The 10,467-nt window shown below is 46.8% G+C and overlaps 1 protein-coding gene across 4 annotated transcripts in view; it reads left to right on the top strand.

Moving 5' to 3' along the window:
* Window positions 1-7,327: 7,327 nt before the first annotated feature.
* Ppm1b (protein phosphatase, Mg2+/Mn2+ dependent 1B) overlaps window positions 7,328-10,467 on the top strand; it is a 63,439-nt gene continuing 60,299 nt past the window's right edge. For 2 of the 4 annotated variants that reach the window (XM_031357565.1, XM_031357561.1), the window contains exon 1: window positions 7,328-7,729. The gene's annotated coding sequence lies outside the window, so the exon portion shown is untranslated. The remainder of the gene's footprint in view (window positions 7,730-10,467) is intronic. The other 2 variants (XM_031357566.1, XM_031357564.1) reach the window with 1 other exon arrangement.

Raw genomic sequence — 10,467 nt, 5'->3', positions numbered from 1 at the left:
CTTCAGCAATATGCTGGAAGCATGAAGAAGTAGGATCTCATGCCAGTGAAGGAAGGGACTTGCCAGTGAGTGAGAGCAAGCTTTCTTCTCCTGTGTCTGTCCTTCATATAGTCTTACAGCAGAAAGTATGGCCCAGATTAAATGTGGCTCTTCTCACCTCACAAGATCTGTGCTAAAGGTGTATATTCCCAACTCAAAACATCTGAACGAAAATTTGAGCTTCTCGCTTCACATAATTTAATTAAGAGAAAACTTGCTCACAGGTGTAGCTAGCTGCTTGGGTTCTCCTTAGTTCTAGGTGTAGTCAGGTTGACAACAAAGAGCAGCATTACACCAGATCAGAGCACTGGTACCACTTGGGAGACCCAAATTCTTAGACTCCAAACTGAGAGCTATAAACTTAGAAACTTCAGAGGTGGAGTTAGCAGTCTAGGCATTAGGGTCTCATTCAGGTGACTCAGAGGCTCAGCAACCCCTGAGACTCTCTGCTGTGAGGAGCCTCCGAGCTAACCCTTCCCAGCCTGGCCCATCTGCTGTGCAGTTAGAGATGGTCATGTGAGTTTCTCACCCCAAAGCTCTGGATCTGAGCATCTTAACTGCATCTTCAGTAAGCATCTGTGATGGTTTGTGTATAAAAGCTTGGCCCAAGGAATGGCCCTATTAGGAGATGTGGCCTTGTTGGAGTAGGTGTGTCACTGTGGGCATGGGTTTAAGACCCTCACCCTAGCTGCCTGGAAATCTGTTTTCTCTTAGAGGCCAGCAGATAAAGATGTAGAACTCTCAGCTCCTCCTACACCATGCCTACCTGGATGCTGCCATGTTCTTGCCTTGATGATAATGGACTGAACCTCTGAACCTGCAAGCCAGCCCCAATTAAATGTTGCCCTTTATAAGACTTGCCTTGGTCATGGTATCTCTTCACAGCAGTAAACCCTAACTAAGACAGCATCCTACAGGGCCTTACTGCTTGGGACATCACTAGTCACCTCAATCAATTCCTAGCCTGTACAGCAGTGCTTTCAACCTTCCTAACACTGAGATACTTTAATTTAGTTCCTCATGTTATGATGACAACCCCTCTCCCCCAAGTCATGCAATTACTTTGCTGCTACTTCATAACTGTAATTTTGCTACTGTTATGAATTGTAATGGAACCAGGCAGGATATCTGATACCATACTCCAAAGGAGTCTCGACCCACAGGTTAAGAACCACTGCTCTAGAGGGTTTTTGTTGTTGTTTTTAATGTCACCGTGTAGGTTTTCTGTTACTCATAGTCAAATAGAGTAAATATTTCCACCAATATTTAAAATACTAATTATAGCATGGTTAAAAGTTTAAAGACATTTCTCTTCATGATGGTAAGAATATAAATGCTATTTTAATATTATAACAAACATAAATGTGGAGCAGAGAACCAGCTTCTTACAGTTTAAAAAAAAAATCAAATGTATTTTATGTGTATGGGTGTTTTGCCTGCCTGCCTGCTATTCTACCCTCAGGCTAGGAAGAGGGTGTTGGCTACCCGGGAACTGAAGATGATTTTGAGTTGCCATGTGGGTGCTGTGACTCCAATCTGGTTCACTGGATAGCCATTTCTCCAGCCTCCTCTAATGCAATTTTAAGGTAATGTTTTGGCAATATAGGTTATCTCTTGCTGAATGTCCATGTACCTAGACATACTTCCCCCAATTGTAAGTGGTTTTCTTCGGGAAATGCTGAAGCTTTTTTAAAAGAAAAAAAAAGTCATTTTAGGAAAGTGAGGGCTGAACATTGCTAAGAAAAAGAGAATGACCCCCCACTCATGGTGGATCATGGATCGTGGATAGAAGCCTGTTGGACTGTGAAAGGCAGTCTGTGTTCTCGTTGAGAGAGGCTTACTCTGAAGACCCAGTAGGAGATTCTACAAGGGATAGAACAGTGAGCTACGCCCCCAAGACATAGATGGCTGATACCAAGAGCTGTAGACAATGCTCCAAGCTCCTAGTATTCTGACTGGACCCCCCACCCCCCAGTCATCTCACTACAGACTGGTATGCCCCGCCCCACAGTTACCTGAGGACAGCAAGGTAGCCCAGCCCACCATATAAGGCCCTCCCCCCTCTCTCTCTCAAGCTCTTACTTTCTTTTTTTTTTTTTGGTTTTTCGAGACAGGGTTTCTCTGTAGCCCTCCTGGAACTCACTCTGTAGACCAGGCTGGCCTCGAACTCAGAAATCCGCCTGCCTCTGCCTCCCAAGTGCTGGGATTAAAGGCGTGCGCCACCACCGCCCGGCGAAGCAAGCTCTTACTTTCTTGTTTTTACTCTCACCTCTTGCTTCCTCTCTCCCTTTTTCTTCCCCCAGTCTCCATGTGGCCATGGCTGGCATCTACTTTTCTTCTCTCTCTCTCTCTCTCTCTCTCTCTCTCTCTCTCTCTCTCTCTCTCTCTCTCTCTCTCTCTCTCCCTCTCTCCCTCCCCCTCCCCCTCCCCCTTTCCGTCTCTTCTACAATAAAGCCTAAAATCTATGGACTGCCTCCTTTCATCTAGACTCACCATCATGCTGGAACAATGGCTTAGGCCTTCCCCTAAAGAGCCTTGTCTAATCTCCCACAGGAAGGTCATCCAGCGTTCCAGCCGCCAGACTCTCGCTTGTACAAGAACCACCCAGCGTCTTCTCTCCCTGTCCCCGCTTTTTTTCCTTTCGGCCCTGGATACTGCCATCCCAGAGCCCCAACATGTTAGCTCTTCTGTGGTGTCCAGTGATGATGTCCTGAGATGCCCAAGAGCTAGAACCTGTCGACCTTGGCCTCTGTAGGCCCAGGGACCCCGGACTGCTCCCTCTTCACCCCGGAGGTCTGGGGTTACATGGCTTCCCACAGGCAGATGCCCACCCAGCAGCATGGAGAGCACGCAGCAGTCTCCTGCATCCACCTGTCCAGGGTCTCTCCCACCCTTTTATTTCCCTACTGCCCGGCACCCTATAGAAGCCCAGTACTTGGCGGGGGGTGGGGGGGTGGGGGGGTGGTGGGGTGAGGTGGGGGGAGGGCAAGGCAGCAGGGTTGCTATGAGTTTGAGGACTGCCTTGGCTATGTAACAAGTTTCAACCTGACCTATACAATAAGAAGTGCTTGTCAGAAGAGATGGCTCAGTAGTTAAGAGCACTGACTGCTCTTCCAGAGGCCCTGAGTTCAAATCCCAGCAACCACATGGTGGCTCACAATCATCTGTAATGGGATCCAGTGGCCTCTTCTGGTGTGTATGAGGACAGCTACAGTCTACTCATATAAAGAAGTGCTTGTCATAGTACTCAACTCAGTGGATTTGTTTTGTTTTGTTTTGTTTTGCTTCTAGACAGGGTTTCTTTGCGTGTCTATATGTAGCTCTGGCCATCTTGGAGCTTACTCTGTAGATCAGGCTGGCCTTGAACTCACAGAGATCTACCTGTCTCTTCCTGCCAAGTGCTTCGAGTAAAGGTGTACATCACTCCTGCCTGGCTTCCATGGATTCTTGTTGTGCAGTCAAGGCTAGCCTTCAACTGCTGAGCCTCTTGCTTCTATTTCCCAGGTGCTGAGAAGTTAGGTGTGTACCACCACATGGCTTATGTGTCACTAGGGACCAAGCTCAAGACTTTGTGCATAATAAGTAAAGACTCTACCAAATTTCATAAATAGACAGTAGTAGAATATATCCAGTCGTTGGTGGTAGAGTACTGGCCTATCATCTGTGAGGATTTAGATTCAACCCAGTATCTCAATGTAACTCAAATCAGGGTACTTGGAGTTGGACACCAAAGTACCTTAAGAAAGTCTGGTAATTCGTATGAAGCAGGGACATGAATGGACATAGCAACTAGGTAAGGGGTTCTTAATGAAGAACATATGAAGATTCCCATTGCAACAGAGACTGCAACTAGGTACTGCTATGTGCTATGCCTCATTTAAGGTCTGAACAAATTGTGTGGTCTTGGAAGCACTGCGCCCAGGATAGACTTACAAACCATCTGGATGTGTTGGAAATGTGATTATCTGATATTTTATTTGCATGCATGTGCAAAAGCATATGTGTATGGGGCAGGGGTAGGGTATTGTTTCTTAAGAATCCGGTCTCAGCCGGGTAGTGGTGGCGCACGCCTTTAATCCCACCACTTGGGAGGCAGAGGCAGGAGGATTTCTGAGTTCGAGGCCAGCCTGGTCTACAGAGTGAGTTCCAAGACAGCCAGGGCTACACAGAGAAACCCTGTCTTGCAAAAAACAAAAACAACAACAACAACAAAAATACCAATCAGGCCTCTCACTGATCTGAAACACCTCCAATAGGCTACGCTGGTTAGTCAGTGAGCCTGTCTCTGTCACTCTCTCCCCCACTCTACCCTAGTGCTTGGATACAATCGTATGCTACCAAACTCAGCTTTTTATTATGTAAGTTCTGGGGATGGAAACCAGACTGTAGTGCTTGCAAGGCAAGCTCTTTATGACGATGGCTCAGTGGGTACAGGAGACTGCAATGAAGCCTAGTAGCCCCAGTTCTACTCAGAGTCCCTCTGGGATGGCAAGAACTCACTGTCCTCAGACCTCCACTCCAGACATGGACACACATGCAAACACTAAGTGTAATTAAAACCTTCTTGAGCCCATAATGAAGCTCCTTGAAGGGACAGTCAGAACTAAAGTGGGCTTACCTTCTTTTCTTTATTGAAGCTCACCTACAGTATGCAAAATCAGAGAAAGAAATTTTTATGGCTGTCTCCAATTCTCAGTGCCATAGGGTCTACTAAGAATAGGTGTACCAAACCAAAACCAAAAAAAAAAAAGTCAACCAGACAACCAAAAACAAAACAACCCAACCCCCACAAAAGAAAAACCAAAGCAAAAACAAAAATCTAGCACCCAAATAATTACTTTTAAAAATTACTTTTCGCCAGGCGGTGGTGGCGCACGCCTTTAATCCCAGCACTTGGGAGGCAGAGGCAGGCAGATTTCTGAGTTCGAGACCAACCTGGTCTACACAGTGAGTTCCAGGACAGCCAGGGCTATACAGAGAAACCTTGCCTCGAAAAACAAACAAACAAACAAACAAACAAAAATAAATATTACTTTTCGAAGCTCAGCCTCCAGAATCCCAATAAATAACTAACATTTTACCATGCTGAGCTTTATCCCTGGGGGGAGTTCTGGATTTTGTAGGCATGAATGTCGCTTGGACACTCCTCAGGTGATTCTGATTTTAGCTCTCTGTTGGCCCACTATCCTGGAAAAACACTATATGTGCTGGCTAGATTTTAATGTCAACTTGACACAAGCTAGAGACATCGGAGGAGAGGAAACCTTCATTGAGGAAATGCCTTCCTGAGATCCTTCTGGGGCCCACCTGTAGAACACTTTCTTAAGTAGTGATTGATGGGGGAGGGCCGGGCCCATTGTGTGTGATGCCATCCTGAGCTGGTGGTCCTGGATTCTATAAGTGGGGTGCGCAGGCCATGTGAGCGAGCCTGTAGCACTCAGAGGTCTGGTCTGCAGGTCTGAGTTCCTGTTTTGGCTTCCTTCAGTGATGGGCTACTATGTAGATGTGTAAGTCCAATAAACCCTTTTCTACTCAACTTGCTTTTTGGTTGCCATGGTGTTTCATGGCAGTAATAAAAACCTTAAGATAGTGTTCTTAAACTTGAAGTTCCAGAAAAATCTGACTTGCGACCAAATGTTTTATTTCTGCCATTTTCACTGTGGAAATTGCTTCAGAAATATGTCCTTCTCTCCAAAGCTGAATTTGTACTCCCTGGGTCTAAACCTAAATTGTCCCAACTAACCTATACCTAAGTATGAATAAGATTTAAAACGTCTTCAGGTGATCGTTTAGTTTAAATGCTCCATTACACTTTGACTTGGAAGGATTAACCTGGTTCACTTTCTAGCCATTTCTGTTACTAGATGGCCATTTCCTTCATCTGCCTTGTAGAACTCCTTCAGTTTATTCTGTATTCATCCCGATCTTTGTGAAGCCTTCCTAGTAATCATACCGAGGGGGAATCCTTTTTACCCTTTGCACACGTTCGATGATAACCTACCATTCCATCTGGCACTGCCAGTTTTACTTTTCTATCTCCAGTTCTACCTACCACGCTTAGCAAGATGCAGGTGCTCTTTAAGAGAGGAATGACCTACTGAATGTCAAGAGCCTAGATAGGAGTTTTAAAAATCATAGCTCAGAAACAAAACACGGAACTGCCAGGGGCTGAAAGGTCGAGGTAAAGAAGACGAACGAACAATCTGAACAATCACAAAATCATCCTGAAGGGATTACCTGTCCCATTTTCTCAAGTGGCTTTTCAGCCTTCTCAACTTCCCGCCCACTCTCCCCTGCTGGAGACAGGTCATGCAGGTATCCCAACAATGAGGCTCTGATTGGTCAGAGATGATTTCATTGTTAGGGAACATCCGGGCTCTTTCCCTCCCTGCAACACCTCCCCAGAGCCCTACGTGCCCAGTTTTGCACTACAGCGTGCGCCCCACCCGAAGCTGAAGCAAAACAACGCCTCTCTCCAGGCCCTTTCTCGAACCTCTCTGTGCTCTCCCTTCACAGCTCTACGCCAAAGAGAGGCGTCCATCTCTCCCAATGAGGGTCTTAGGGCACTTTTCTGGCCAATCAGGAGCCGGTTTTCTCCACTCTGGGTGGGACCAATTTCCACCTATAACTGAACTGCCCGTTGCTTTCTTTATGGTGTTCATTTTCTGCGAAGCGTAGAGGTCAGGACTGCAGGGTTCGCAGACTCGGGGCTTGGCCATCTACGAAGACTAGCCAATCCCTTTTAGGATACTTTTGCGCGTTCATTTTAAAAAAGCCGAAGTGACGAACTTGGAAATTGGTTTAGTGACGGACAAGTAGAGGAAGCCAATAATCGGAGGGTCAGGCCTCCATTTGAACCAATCAGAAAAGGAACTCGGTCTCCAAGTTGGGGCGTAATTTGACTGACGGAGGACTGTACTTATGGCCACTAGGGTGGGCAGGCCGGTGACGTCAGGAGTTAGTGCAAGGCGGAGGCGGGGCTGAATAAAGTAAATGCTAATGAAGGGTTGGGCCTCACTGGTGGGCGGTGTTTGATGGATAGTTGACCTTGCCAATTAAAGGTGGGCACTGACGCCCAACGGGAAATTAAACACTCAGAGGCGGGGCCGTGTGGGCGGGGAAAGAGAAGCACAGAGGGTACTAGGGGCCAGGTTGGGCGGGAGAATGTAGATTGACAGGATTCTCGGCAAACCGAGGGCGGCGATGACACTCTTGGCGTCCCAATGGGTGCCCTTGGGGGCGGAGCCCGAGAAGGGGCGGGGAAAGACGGCGGTGCGGGGTGGGGGTTGCAGAAGGAGCGGAGCGGCCGCTGCTCAATGGCGGAAAAGCCGCTGGTGTTCTGACCGCCTGGTTCCCCCCCACCCCCCGGCAGTTGCGGGGGAGTTTCCTGCCGGCGCGGCTGGAGTCTCTGTTTCTCCGTGTCCGGTGGCTGGAAGATGCTCCAGAGAGATCAGGCTGCGGCGGAGGAGGTGGCGGCGGCCGAGTCGGCAGCGGCTCTGGGTTGGAGAGAAGGCGGCGGCGGCGGTGTGAGGGGCCGGACGGTGTAAACAGCTCGGGCGGCGGCGGTGGCCGAGCCCCCGAGGGCGAAGCGGCAGCGGAGGCGGTGTCGCGTCTCGGGAGAAAGCCGGGGGCCGCGGGCGGCTGTGCGGCGGGCGAGCCCGCGAGACCTCGCCTTCCACCTTCGCCCCAGGTAAGGCCGCTCTGCGCCTAGCCGAGTGGGGAACGGCCGTCCGTCCTGCCTGCTCTCGGAGCACAGGGCTAGGCCCGGGCTCGGGCTCGGGCCCGGGCTGCCGCCTCCGCCTCCGCTTGCGCTCGAGGCTTCAGGGGGCGCGGCGAGGGAGTAGTTTGCCGGGTCGCGTGGAAGTCCGCTGCTTCCCCCTCGCACAGGCAGCGCCCATGGACGCGCGGGCCACCCCAGGCCGCGGCTCACCCAGTCCTGCACGCCGCTCAGGAAAACACCTTTCAGCGTGGCTCCCCGAATCGCTTTCTGCTTTGCGCTCCGCTCTACTTCCTTGTGAAATCTTTCTGGTTTTTCTGTCTGTGCCTCTCCGGGCCTCCTTCCCCCTCCTGTGCTTTAAACCGTTTCTCTTGCTCCTCTTAACCAGTCTCGGGGGATCCTGTCTGTGCGTGCCCCCCGCAACCCCTCATCACTATCCGAAAATTTCGGGTATCGTGCTTAACAATTGGCATCTTAAGTGAAAATACTATGAACTCTACCCCAAGTTTACTTGAGTTCCATTAAGAATAGACTCTGGACAGTATTAATGTGGTCCGTCATAATTTTATCTTTAAAAGCCTTAAAGGAAAGAAAGTATCATTAAGCATAGAGTGAAAAGAACCCTGAAATATACTTATAAATGAAGGGCTTGGTGAATGTTAAAGCCATTTCTTCATTTTTTAAAAAGTTGCATGACCTCTATTACCAGTTTTAGCACCTCTAGGACGTTTGCCCATCTTATTTGGCAAAAAATTGCCTCTTAAGGATTTGATAGCTGCCCACATTCATCAGTATTCAAGCGCTTCTAAAAACAACTTGGAAACTTAAAAACAACTAGGAAGCTGTTTTGGTAAGTCACACAGAACTTTTAAAATAGGCCCCACATGTTTAATGTATTAAAATAAAGCTGGCAGAAGTCTTCTAAAGGGATTATTAGGGAATTTGAGTTGTCTTCGTGTTAGGAGGCTATTTTGGGAAAACATTCTTTTTCTGTTAACAAAGGTTTATAGCTACTGTGATGTGAGAGTTACTGAGGCTTATTGTGGGATTAGCACAGGAACTCTTTATGTTTGAGCGACTGCATGGATGGAGAAGTGGTAGGTTGTGCAGTGAAGAGAGTATAAGGCACAGTGTGTTCTGTGCGATGGCCCCTACATGTTAATAGATACTATTTCATTTACTTTGTTGTGCAGTTACAGTGTTCCTTTTGTAGGCCATCTTTGAAATACATCATCTCTAAGTATGGAGGTTATTCTGATTATTATACAATTTTCCAAGAGTAGAGATTTCAATTTGCAATAATATTTAAAGGATAATCTTTTATTTTAAGACCAGGGCATAGGGAGCTGATTATATAACCCTTGTGTGGAACTTGTTGTGTAGACCACATTGGCCTTGAACTTACGGACTCTGCCTTCCAAAGGAACTCTGGCCTCTGCCTTCCAAGTGCTGGGCTTGTAGGCCTGCACTACCACACCCAGCTAGATGGTGTTTTTTTTCTGTCATAAGAACTTAATTTTTTTTTTTTTTTACTGTTTACTATTTATTATTTAGTGGAGCAGTACTCTGCACACACATCCGAACTCCGCCCCCACCCCCAATGTTAGAGGTTTTTTGTTTATTTAAGATAGGATCTCAAAATGGAACTCAGGCTGACCTTGGTCTTACTTACCTAGGCTGGCCTCAAAGTGATCGTCCTCCTGCCTCAGATTCCTGGGATTATAGTGTACCACCATTCTTGTCTTTCCTCTCTTTTCATATTTTAAAAAGTTATCTTTTATATTTGTTTTATGATCATTTGCTTACATTGTGTAAGTGATCCACGGGCACCATCACGTGTGTGCCTGGTGCTGGTGGAGGCCAAGAGGGAGTGAGGGCTTGAGATCTCCTGGAACCAGTCACAGCCAGCTGTGAGCTGCTATTTCAGCGTTGGGAACTGAACCCAGGTCTTCCAAAAGAGCAGCAAGTGCTCTAATTGCTCTCTAGCTCCTGAGCTCGCTCTCTACTAAGGCTTTAAATTGGCTTTGTTTTTGCTTGTTTTTAAAGGTTGTATTTTCTTTGTTATTCTCTTTCATAATTCCTAAGACAGTTTCTGCCTGGTACCTTGTGTTCATGTATGTTCATGTATGTTGTCACTTGAGCTTTCATATTTTAGTTTCATATTTTCTTGAACTTGGTATGTTGAGTATTCTCGTAAATGATGGACAGTGTTCAGTACCTGTGTTCTAATGTTGGGTATCTGGTGTCTATGAAGACTCCAGGAGTGAGTGAGAGCCTTTTTAGTTCCTGTGATGGTCATGCCAGTACACAGTTTTATGTTAGTAGTCATATAACTATTAAGTCCCCTAAGATTATATCATCAAAAGGAATGGGATAGTGTCTAAATAGTTGTGCTTCTAAGAGCAGTTGATTCATAGGTTGATTAGATGAGAAAAAGTAGCTCTTGAAAATTACAATGTTTCTATCCTATGATGTATATTTTTTAGTGGAAACTTTTGAATTCAATTGCCCTATAGTATCGCTTAGATATGGAGATTTATTAAAAATTAGCTGAGCCAAGAGTCAAAGGTTTGTGTCCTTGTACATGAGCTGGTAAATCTCTTCTATTGTACCTGATACTGAGAGTGAATGTTCTCCGTCACCTGCCATTGATGTTGTACCTATGTAATTTATATTTCATGAGTACTTATGTGTTATGTGTAATCTTTTTT

Source organism: Mastomys coucha, unplaced genomic scaffold (assembly GCF_008632895.1).
Source record: "Mastomys coucha isolate ucsf_1 unplaced genomic scaffold, UCSF_Mcou_1 pScaffold6, whole genome shotgun sequence".
In the NCBI taxonomy this organism is placed as follows: domain Eukaryota; kingdom Metazoa; phylum Chordata; class Mammalia; order Rodentia; family Muridae; genus Mastomys; species Mastomys coucha.
Note: the sequence above shows the minus strand (reverse complement) of the source record. Positions and strands in the feature narration are given on the sequence as shown.